Below are 12424 nucleotides of genomic sequence, written 5' to 3' on the forward strand. Positions count from 1 at the left end.
AGGTTTTAGGAAGACTTTGCCCAACCATCTTAAGATGGTCACAGGGGAGACTGCATAAGGCATAGTGCACTAGTGCAGTGTGTCACCATGATTGGGAAAAATATGCAAAATCTGGTGAGCAGTCTAAAGTCGATTAGGCATCCAAAGTTCATCATTAACTGTTTTTGGGCAAAGATGTAGTATTTCTGTCCATTGCTGTGAGCCTGCTGGACATTTCTCAGCCTTTCTTTTAATGAGATCCTTACTAATTTAAGGCCTATCCAGGGCCTTGTTTGTAACTTGTTTGTAACTCAGGGCATGAAGAAACTGTATGGTCAAAGCTGGTGCAAGATTTATCCTGAAACAATGGTTTAGTTGCCAGGAATGCTGACTTAAGTTCGAGCTCCAAATATTAGCAACCATCATGACCTGACTGAGCAATGAGATTTATTCCTGAAAATTCTATGAAGAGCTTCAGCTCCAAATGATTTCCTGGGGGTCACAAGAGCACTTTCATTTGCCACATTGCTGAGCAAAAACGAAGTGATGGAGAGCATGATTCTATGGGCTCCATAAATTTTTGTGCTCTTCTCATTTTAATTTCACTTCATACCTCCAACCTAGAGTGCAGTGTAATGAACCCCTTTCCAATGGGCTGGCATTACGTGGAGGCAGAGTAGCTGCTCCCCCGCACACGCTGAATTACTCAGGAGTAGGAGTCTCTGCAGACGGCTCTCCAGCCAGCATCCTTGGCAAGCCTGCAATGCATCCTTCTTTCCTCCCACCTGTGTGTTCCCACCTTTTGAGTCGCCACCTCATTTCCACAATGGGGATAATGGTCTTTCTCTCAGATGCTTGTGACCTCATGTATGTAAGTGTGGAGTGCACTGTTTGAAAGTGAAGCTCCATATGAAAGTGTCACATGACTTTTGTGTGGTGGTATGGTTAGCACAATCGTAGCCTGGGTTGCAGACTCAGAAGCCACGGGTTCAGTTCTACTGGGTTTGTGTGACAACTGTGCACATATGAGTAGCAGAAAACATTCATCCAGCCTGGGCAATATAGTGAGACCTTGTCTCTACAAAAAATAAAAACAATTAGCCAAGTCTGGTGGTGCATGCCTGTAGTCCCAGCTACTGGAGAGGATGAGGTGGGAGAAACACTTGAGCCCGGGAAGAGGAGGCTGCAGTGAGCCAAGATTGCACCACTGCACTCCAGCCTGGGCGACAGAGAAAGACCCTGTCTCAAAAAAAGAAAGAAAGAAAGAAAGAAAGAAAGAAAGAAAGAAAGAAAGAAAGAAAGAAAGAAAGAGAGAAAGAAAGAGAGAAAGAAAGAGAGAGAAAGAGAGAGAGAAAGAGAGAGAGAAAGAGAGAGAGAAAGAGAGAAAGAAAGAGAGAAAGAGAGAGAGAGAGAAAGAGAAAGAAAGAAAGAAAGAAAGAAAGAAAGAAAGAAAGAAAGAAAGGAAAGAGAAAACATTCATCCAAAACAGACATAGTGCCATCCTTCATCAGTCTTACTGTGACTCAAGTCTGCCAGTACAGAGGAATTGACTTACAACAAGACAATTGATTCACAATTCAAGAAGGGGCCAATATTAGTGTCATGTTAGTGCAACAGACGGGCTGCTCAGATGACTGGCTGAGTTTTTCTTTCTGCAAGGATGTGATTTAATGAAGCTTTCAGGGTAGAGCATGCCGTGTTGCCATGGAGTAATTTGTAGGTGGTATATGTGGAATTGTGTTTCAAATGCAACCCTACTGTGTATGTATACATATATATTTGAAGAATGGTTCTTTTTTGTTAGTTTGTTTTGGGACACTTTAGTATAATTCAAGGGATCTCAGAGAAAAGGCCCATGATCATTTTGCTCTTTCTAAAATAAATTATTGGGCTCTGATTTCTTCTTTTAAAATTAAAATTAATTTGTTAAAACATTTAAGTTGTGTAAATCATTCCCCACCCCTACCTCTTTTCTTGAATTGCATTTATAGTGCTTGTATTGTTGTAAATAAAAATTATTCACTGATTTAATTCATTTTTATTTCTCCTGGGTTTTTTTTTGTGCTCCTTGTTTTCCTGTTATAGAATTGGTTCAGATTATAGTGTTTTCTGTCTCTTGTTTTTTAGTTCTGTCACTAACGAGTACATACAAATGCCAGGCATGGTGGTTCATGCCTGTAATCCCAGCACTTTGGGAGGCCAAGGCAATAGGATTGCTTGAGCCTAGGAGTTTGAGACCAGCCAGGGTAACATAGGGAGACCCCGTCTCTACAAAAAATAAGAAAATTAGCTGGGTAGGGTGGTGCCTGCCTGTGGGCCCAGCTACTCTGGAGGCTAAGGTGGGAGGATTGCTTGGGCCTGGGAGGTTTAGGCTGCAGGGAGCTGTCATCCTGCCACTGCACTCCAGCCTGAGCAAGATAGTGAGAAATTATCTCAAAAAAAAAAAAAAAAAAAAGTATATACAAGAACAAGTTAGAAACACACATACACAAAACATTTTTCACAAAGTGAGTTTTCCTACATAAGGAGTTATATTTTGTTACTGAGCCTGCTATATGGAAATATGGTTAACAGATAATAAGAATGAGAAATGAGAACTTCCCCCCACTTTTCTCTGCCATTTATATTGACCAATTTATCTTTGATTAGCTGCTCTATGTATAAAGTAATGTCATGGCAGATAAAACTTGTTTCAGTCTTTGAAAGTGATGGCAGCAGCAGCTGTCCGGTGTGGCTGCCATCACGCCAGCCACTGCAGGGCATGGGGAGGAGGCAGACAGCCCCCTCACTTTCCCCCACAGCTTGCAGTGGGGAGCAGCACAACAGGGGAGCAGGGAGATCAGGCAGAGAGGGATCTCGATGTGGAGCTGGGGGGTCTTAGGGACGGACCAGGCAGAAGCCCCGCCCTTGCTCCTACCCGCTTCGCAGCTGCAGCCGCCCAAACCAGTGGCTGCAGACTTAGATATTCCTGCACTCTTCGGGGCCTCGGAAGGCGCCCCTGCTCCTGCAGGCTTGGAAGTCCCTGCTCCTGCTGCCTGACTTCTCCCTACTGTTGGCACCAGCTCTGATCTTGGAGCAAAGTCTGGCCGAGCCTGGGTGCCATGAATGGCAGGAGGCAGATTCCTGGGTGGAAGGGGCCAGGGAGGGCCGGAAGGCTGCAGGAGGGGCTGCCAGAGCCACCCACTGGAGTGTGGACTTGTGGTGCCTTTTCTGGGCCTCCCCATGGACCAATTGGCACATACTTCCTACCCTACGAGGTCCATAAACGCAACCCCCACCCCGCTCCCCAGCTCAGCCAGAGCAGATCAGAGGATGGAGAGTCACTAGAGGACCAGCTGCAGAGAAGAGCTATCCTATCTGCGGAGAGCTGGGAAGATGATGGGACCACCAGCTGCAGAGAAGAGCTATCCTATCTGTGGAGAGCTGGGAAGATGATGGGACCACCAGCTGCAGAGAGGAACTACAGTATCTGCTGAGAGCTGAGCACACGTTGGGAGGAGCCTCCTCTCTGCCGAGAGCTGCAGAGTTGATGGGACAACCTTTCTTCAGAAAGGAGCCACCCACTGTGGCTCTCCTCTGAGCTGTTCCAGCACTCAATAAAACTCCTCTTTGTCCTGTTCACCCTTCATTTGTCTAAATACCACATTCTTCCTGGATTCTTCCTGGAAGTAGGACAAGAACTCAGGCAAAGGTGCCACCGGACACCCCAAAGAAAAAGCAACACCCCAAAGATCCCAAAACATAAGGACATGTTGTTCTAATAGCACAGACCAGGCATGCATTTCCATTTGGCATCTGAGTAGAACTTACCATTCCATGAAAGCAGACTTGATGGAATGTGTAACTACCCTGTCCATTTCAGGCCACGTGGTTGATAATGTACATCTTGGCCAGGTGTTTTTATTGTAAGTCATTGCAAGCCCTTTTTGGAAACAGGGATGCCAATGAAATAAGTACAGTAAATAAACAAGGATATATGGACAGTTTTTTCTTTTTCTTCTCAGCATCAGCACAGTATTCACCCTGAAGATGGAGAGTCATAGGTTTGAGGACCAGTATCAGGGGCATTCTGGATCATCTTTCAGAGTGGCAGTCCAAGCTAAAAGCCCAGTTCCGCCGCACAGGGTACATGAGCCAGCTGAGGCAATGTTTGGCTGAGAACAAGAAAAATGACTCAAAGAAAGCCAGCGTGGACACCTAAAGCCAGGACGATGTTCCAACAAGCTGATGATTTATAGAGCATTGGTGCAACCAGCTTTCTACCTCATGCAAAACCCAGGGAGTAGCCTCATATGGACCCTTTTGCTACTTTTTAACTGGCCTCCACCACCGGCCACACTTAAGTTTAAATTGGTGCAGTGGCTCATGCCCGTAATCCCAGCACTTTGGGAGGCCGAGGCAGGTGGATCACCTGAGGTCAGGAGTTCGAGACCAGCTTGGCCAACATGGTGAAACCCCGTCTCTACTAAAAATAAAAAAAAGAAAAAAATTAGCTGGGCATGGCGATGCACACCTATAATCTCAGCTACTTGGGAGGCTGAGGCGGGAGAATCCCTTGAACCTGGGAGGCGGAGGTTGCAGTGAGCCAAGATCACCCCATTACACTCCAGCCTGGGCAACAAGAGCAAGTTAGAAACACACATACACAAAACATTTTTCACAAACTGTGTTTTCCTACAGAAGGAGTTATATTTTGTTATTGAGCCTGCTGTAGGGAAATATGGTTAACAGATAATAAGATAATAGTAAACTCCATCTCAAAATAAATAAATATAAATAAATAAATTAATTGGTGAATGAGAATTTACTTAGAGTCCTCTGCATGAGTTTCTCCCCAATCTGCAAGTCTAATGGGGTGACTACCTCTGACTACTTATGTTGGATTTCACTGTATATGTTTATATATATAAAATATTGAGATAAAGGCAGTGCATTTTGATTGATAGGTGTTATTAGTCTGCTAGGTTTGCTGAAACAAAGTACCATAAAGAGGTTGCACCCAAGAATCTTCCAGAATCCTACTGGTGCTAACTCTCCATAGGTTGGTTATTGTCATTCTGTCCCCCCAAAATTCATGTTGATATCCTAACCCCAAGAAGCTTAGAATGTCAGCTTATTTGGATATAAGGTTGTTGCAGATGTAATTAGTTATGATGTGGTCATGCTGGAGTAGGGTGGGCCCTTAAATTCAATATGACTGGTGTTCTGATAAAATGGGAATATGTGGACACAGACGCGGCTCAAACAACAGAAATGTATTGTCTGACAGGTCTGGAGGCTAGAAGTCAAAGATGAAGGTGTCTGCAGGGCCATGCTCCCACTGAAGGCACTAAGGAATCATCTGTTCCAGGCTTCTCTCCCAGCTTCTGGTAGTTCCTTGTCTTGTGGCACCAAACTCCAGTCTTCACACAGCATTCTCCCTTTGTGTGCATCTGTGGATGTCGACATGAATTTTGAGGGGACATAATGACAATAACCAGCCTATGGAGGGTTAGCACCAGTAGGATTCTGGAAGATTTTTGGATGCAACCTTATTATTATTATTATTATTATTATTTTGAGACAGTCTCCCTCTGTTGCCCAGGCTGGGGTGCAGTGGTGCCATCTCAGCTCACTGCAACCTCTGCCTCCCAGGTTCAAGCAATGTTCCTGCCTCAGCCTTCCAAGTAGCTGGGATTACAGCTGCACACCACCATGCCAGGCTAATTTTTATATTTTTAGTAGAGATGGGGTTTCACCATGTTGGCCAGGCTGGTCTTAAATTTCTGACCTCAAGTGATCTGCCCGCCTTGGCCTCCCAAAGTACTGGGATTACAAGCATGAGGCACCGCGTCCAGCCTCCTCATGCCTTTCTCCCAACCCAGTGACCCCTCTCCTCCTCTCTGTCTCTCTGAATCTCCCCATCATCCCAGCTCCAGCTCACCTTATCATCATTAGGAAATCTTTGTTCTCACTGGCAGGGACCTTGCCCAACTCTGCACTTGCAATCTTCACCACCAACCTCTAGTAATTTGGTTCATTCTGTCTCCTTATTTTTTTTTAGCTGATATTTAAAGCATAACCACCATATGTTATCTATCATGCCATGCATTTACTAGGTTCCTGGCATTTATAAATTGAGCACTTTCTGGTTTTATTATGAAAAGGAACTCCGATACTTAGGCACATGAAACTTTTCCGCCTTCAGATTAATCACCTTAATTAATCTTGAGTGGATATGTAGGCCAGGCAGGGTGGCTCACGCCTGTAATCCCAGCACTTTAGGAGGGTGAGACGGGTGGATCATGAGGTCAGGGGTTTGAGACTAGCCTGGCCAATATGGTGACACTCTGTACAAAAATTAGCCGGACGTGGTGGCGTGTGGCTGTAGTCCCAGCTACTCAGGAGACTGAGGCAGAAGAATCAGTTGAACCCAGGAGGCGGAGGTTGAAGTAAGTCGAGATCGCGCCACTGTACTCCAGCCTGGTGACAGAGTGAGACTCTGTCTCAAAAAAAAAAAAAAAAGTGGATGTGTGAACGTGTTGGGGTGGAGTTGAGCAGTGAGGTAGCGATGAGTCTGTTAATTATTGAGTACTCAGCTGACTATACATTGTCCAAAAAGCAAACCAGCCGCCATTTTCCACTTTGATAACATAAGCAAATTGCTGTGAATGTATATTCAATCATGTATTTGGGAATTTGAGAGTTTCCAGGGACATCAGACTCTATTGGGCCTGTCTCTGTGACAAGGTTATGTGTGAAGGCAAGAACCTTTTCTTTTACTTCTTAAAGCCCAGCATAATTCTGGGGACAGAGGCATGCTTATTAATGCATTACATTAGCACTAGTGAAGCCAGAGATTTCCTTAATGTAAATAAAGTAAATAAAGAAAAATGTGGCCAGGCGCAGTGGCTCACACCTGAAATCCCAGCACTTTGGGAGTCTCAGGCAGGCAGATCACTGGAGGTCAGGAGTTCGAGATCAGCCTGGCCAACATGGTGAAACCCTGTCTCTACTAAAAATACAAAAATTAGCTGGGCGTGGTGGTGGGCGCCAGTAATCCCAGCTACTCAGGAGGCTGAGGCAGGAGAAGCCTTGAACCCAGGAGGCAGAGGTTGCAGTGAGCCAAGATCACGCCACTGCACGGTAGTCTGGGAGACAGAGTGAGACTGTCTCAAAACAGAAAAAAAGAAAAATGTGTTCTTACTGTAATAGACTCAGTAAATATTTTGCAACTAAACATAAATTTACTATAATTACCAAGTGGAGTTTGTCATTTTAATTTTGAATAGTGTGTACTACGGTTTGAATATGCCCTCCAAAACTCATGTTGAAATTTAATTGCCATTGTGACAGGTTTTTTGTTTTGTTTTGTTTTAGCTTTTGTTTTTTTGAGATGGAGTTTTGCTTTTGTCACCCAGGCTGGAGTGCAATGGCCTGGTCTCAGCTCACTGCAACCTCTGCCTCCCAGGTCAAGCGATTCTCCTGCCTCAGCCTCCCAAGTAGCTGGGCTCACAGGTGCCTGCCACCACGCCCTACTAGTTTTTGTATTTTTAGTAGAGACGGGGTTTCACCATGTTGCTCATGCTGGTCTCGAATTCCTGACCTCAGGTAATCCACCTGCTTCGGCCTCCTAAAGTGCTGGGATTACAGGTGTGAGTCACCATGCCCAGCCTATGACAGGTTTAATAGGTGGGACCATTAAGAGGTGTTTAGGCCATGAAAGCTCTGCCCTCATGAATAGATTAATGTTGTTATTGTAGGAGTGGGTTTGTTATAAAAGCAAGTTTGGCCCTCTCGTGCTCTCACCCCCTCTTGCCCTTCTGCCTTCTGCCATGGGATCATGCAGCACTAAAGTCTTCACCAGATGTCAGCATCATGCACTTGGACTTCCAGTACTCCAGAACCATGAGCTAAATAAACTTCTTTTCCTTATAAATTACCTAGCCTGTGGCATTCTGTTATAGCAACACAAAATGGACTAAGTATGTGACATATGCTTTTAAATGTTATAAAAATTGCAACTATACATTAACCGTTCTAAAACATTGAAAGTAATATTTCTTTAGAGTGAATGAAAACTTATACATTTGAAAAAAATGAATGAGACTTCTGAGGTATGTAATATAAAATTATGTAGGCCTGACATAGGAAGGCAAAATAAATTAAATATCTTAATTGGAAAATTGATATTTAAATGTATTTGCCCCCCTATGACTTAGAGTAGTCTAGACATTATACTTTTCTACCTAGTGTGCTGACATATGTCTTGATGGTAAATTCAAGTAATAGCTACACGTGTCTTGTATTTTTGCAGTTAGTTGAATGAACAGGTTTAGTTATCATTAGTCATAGAACTCCAGGCCACGGTATGATTAAATAATATTGAATTTATAATTCATTCTAAATATGACTTTTATATTTAGATTCCTGTTGAGATATCACATAGAATAAAATAATTTACTGTAATTCTTTCTGCAAGCTTTTAAAGAAATTATATGAGGTAAGACTGCCGCCTGCTGGTCAAGATGTGTTGCTCATTTACATTTCAAACTTGTTTTTCACGATAGTGTAGGATGTGATAAATACAATTCAAAGCAATCCAACATACAGACTTTTGAGATGTCCTAGGTTGTCACAAATTATTGATGCTTGGACATTCTAACAATTATCATTCCCACAAGCCTTTCGTGTTTATCCTTCCCTCTTGATGACCGTTGATAACAAATCTCTGGCTGCATATTTCTGAGTCTTTGAAATGTACAACTTAGGGGCTAAGTTGCATTTATGCTCCTTTCTCTTGAGCAGTGTGAGCTAAGCATCCATCTGTAGGTGAGAGATCTCTAAATGTTGCTGAACCTGCTGCATAACTGCACTCCTCTACCTTATCTTTTTCTGACGACATCTCACAAACATATTGGCAATGCTGCTTTGTCCTCTTCTGGAACCCCAGCATAAAGATGTCCCCCACTCCTCTCACTGGCTCTGAGCCCAGCCCCGAGGTCACCCATCACTCAGGTGATCCTCAGCTCAGCCCTAAGGTGACACAGTCTTGTATCATGACTCCGGGGGAGCAGTTCCCAACCTTTTTGGCACCAGGGACTGGTTTTGTGGAAGACAATTTTTCCATGAACCGGGGTTGGGGGGATGGTTTTGGGATGATTCAAGTGCATTACATTTGTTGTGCACTGTATTTCTATTTTTATTACGTTGTAATAAAGAAAAGTTAGACAAGTCACCATAATGTAGAATCTGGGAGCCCTGAGCTGGTTTTCCTGCAACTAGATGGGTCTACCTGGACGTGATGGGAGACAGTGACAGATCATCCAGCATTAGATTCTCATAAGGAGTGTGCCACCTACATCCCTCGCATGTGCAGTTCACAATAGGGCTCATGCTCCTGTGAGAATCTAATGCCCCTGCTGATCTGACAGGAGGCGGAGCTCAGGCAGTAATGCAAGTGATGGGGAGCAGCTGTAAATACAGATGGAGCTCGCCTCCTGCTGTGCAGCCCTGTTCCTACTGGGCCACGGACTGGGGGTTGGGCAACCCTGCTCTAGGGGACAGATAACTGAGTTTGAAGGCCTGCTCTACCCCTGACTACCTCAATTACTCATTTTGGTTGTGATGAGCATGCACTCCTATAATAAGTAAAAAATAAGTTGTTATAAACATCCTTCCCTAAATGCTTCAACCACCAACCTGCCCTGACCTGAGGCTGATGCTGAGTTCCAAGGGGCTCAGGTCTAAGAAACAAAGTTCAGATGCAAGTTCTTGGGTGTCAGTTTCAGTTCCCAGACATTGCTCCACCTTCTCCTTATTCCCAAGAATACCAAATTATGCACATCCTGTCTGCTCTCCCCAAACTTACTGAGCATGTTGAAATTAAATTGTACCCTGACAACTTGAAAATCCTTTTCATGATTAAACAAATATTTATGGAACACTTTCCAGGTAGCAAGAACTTGCTAAATACTGCATTTAAAAAGATGAATGTGCTTTCCAAATGCTTAATTTGCACCATGAACACTGCTTATTCAGGATTGCCAAGAGAGACCCATCCAGCAGAAGTATCTATCAACTCTATTGAGGAAAAAAAGGCAAACACGAGAAATTTCAGGCACGTGAAGTTTGTAAGACCAAGAAAGGTAAAAAAGAAATCTTGAGAAATTCAAATGTGACATTATGTAATAGCCAGGAAAGTTACTTTGTTGTTGGGATTAAAATAGTTAAGAGATTTTTGTGAACTTCTTCTGGACATGGGCTCTTTTCCTGATCTTGTATTTCCAGCACCTCTCACAGTAGCTGCATATAGTTAGCACTTAATTAACATTTATTGAACTAATTGCCTCACTTGCTCTTGCTTACTGAAACAGTCATAATCATTATCCCCTTCATCTAGCAAATACAAAGTTAGGCGGAATGCGCACAGACTAAGTAAGAAACAGACAAGTGAAGCTGGAGAAGCTTCAAATGTTTGGAGGACGCCTGGGGCATTTCTCCCCAGGCTCCAGATGAATTCTGTGGTGCTAACTGTGATGCAGGAAACTTGGAGTCCCTGGGACTGCAAAGTCTGTCTGCCAAGGAAGGAGGTCTTCAAAGTACATGAGAAAGGAAAACGAGAATGAAAAATGGATTTGGCAATAAAGATGAGGGAGAAAGTCATGCGTCACATCTCAGTGAACCTTTTAACTGCTGATAATAGACATGTATAGCAGAGTCTTCTAAGGCTCACAAATAACAACAATGACGCTATGTGCTTTGCATGCATTACCTAAGTTAATGTTCAAAACAAATGGAAGCAGATTTGCCCCATTTTACAAATGAGGAGGAAACCGAGGTTCCGGGAGGTTGCTAGCTGCTCGGTGCAAGAGGCCTAGATTTCTGCGTATCTCGGCTTTCAACATGCCTTTCTCACTAAGCTTAATTATTTCTAGCTTTTGATTTAAAGTGAGAGACTTGAGATTCTTCCTTTCACTTCAACACTTAGAGGTTATTGCAAGATTCTTTTTTTTTTTTTTTTTGAGACAGGGTCTTGCTCTGTTGCCCAGGCTAGAGTGTGGTGGCACAATCTTGGCTCACTGCAGCCTCCACTTCCTGGGCTCAGGTGATTCTTTCATCTCAGCCTCCCAAGTAGCTGGGACTACAGGTGTGCACCAGCACGCTAGTTCATTTTTGTAGTTTTTGTAGAGACAGGGTTTCTCCATGTTGCCCAGGCTGGTGTTGAACTCCTGGACTCAAGTGATCTGCCTGCCTCAGCATCTTAAAGTGCTGGGATTACAGGCTATTGTAGGATTTTTGATTGATTGATTGATTGATTGAAATGGAGTCTCATTGTGTTGCTCAGGCTGGAGTGCAGTGGCGCAATCTCAGCTCACTGCAACCTCCACCTCCCAGGTTCAAGTGATTCTCCTGCCTCAGCCTCCCAAGTAGCTGGAATTACAGGCATGTGCCACAATGCCTGGCTAGGTGTATTGTTTTGTTTTTGTTTTGTATTTTTAGGAGTGGTTTGTATTTTTGGTATTTTTAGGAGAGATGGGGTTTCACCATGTTGGCCAGGCTGGTCTCAAACTCCTGGCCTCCAGTGACCCACCCGCCTTAGCCTCCCAAAGTGTTAGGATTACAGGTGTGAGCCACTCTGCCCGGCCGATATTGTAGGATTCTTAATTGGCCTAATTTCAATATTGTTGCGTCTCAGAAAATAGGGAGGCCTGAGGAGAGAGATGGGGAAATGGCTGGTCTGTGAAACAGAACACACATAACATTTATTGATGAAGTTTGCTATCTTACAGGGGCACGGTTCATGGCACCCCCCAAAATTATAATAGTAATGTCAAAGACAATTATCAAGCAGCATAACATATATAATAATAATTAAAAAGTGAAATATTGTATTACCCAAATGAGACATAGAGATGCAAAGTGAAGGCATGCGGTTGGAAAAATGGTGCTAATGCAGAAGGTTGCCACGAACCTTCCATTTGTAAGAAATGCAGTCTGCAAAGTGTTATAAAGTAAAGCTCAATAAAGTGAGGCAGCCCTGCACACGCCTTGTTTTCTCTGCTGCTGCCATGCTGGTCTCCTGCCTGTTTCTGGGCTGCTGAATTGAGGAGGCTCAAACTTGCTTTAGGGCCTTGCTCTTCCCTCAGCCACCGCTTGTCTAACATGAGTCTTTGCTCACCTTCTCACTTTCTCAATGAGGACTGAGCACCACCCCACTGAACACTGCGACATGCTCCTCCCCTGCACTCCCAGACCCTCTTCTTTACCCTCTCCAACCCATCATGGTCCTTTTACACTTCTAACATCCTATGCGATCCACTTATTTATTATGCTTATTCCTTTTTTTTTTTTTTTTTTTTGAGACAGAGTCTTGCCCTGTTGCCCAGGCTGAAGTGCAGTGGCGTGATCTTGGCTCACTGCAACCTCCGCCTCCTGGGTTCAGGCAATTATCCTGCCTCAGCCT

The sequence above is a fragment of the Gorilla gorilla genome, chromosome 3 (genome assembly GCF_029281585.2).
Source record: "Gorilla gorilla gorilla isolate KB3781 chromosome 3, NHGRI_mGorGor1-v2.1_pri, whole genome shotgun sequence".
Taxonomy (NCBI): domain Eukaryota; kingdom Metazoa; phylum Chordata; class Mammalia; order Primates; family Hominidae; genus Gorilla; species Gorilla gorilla.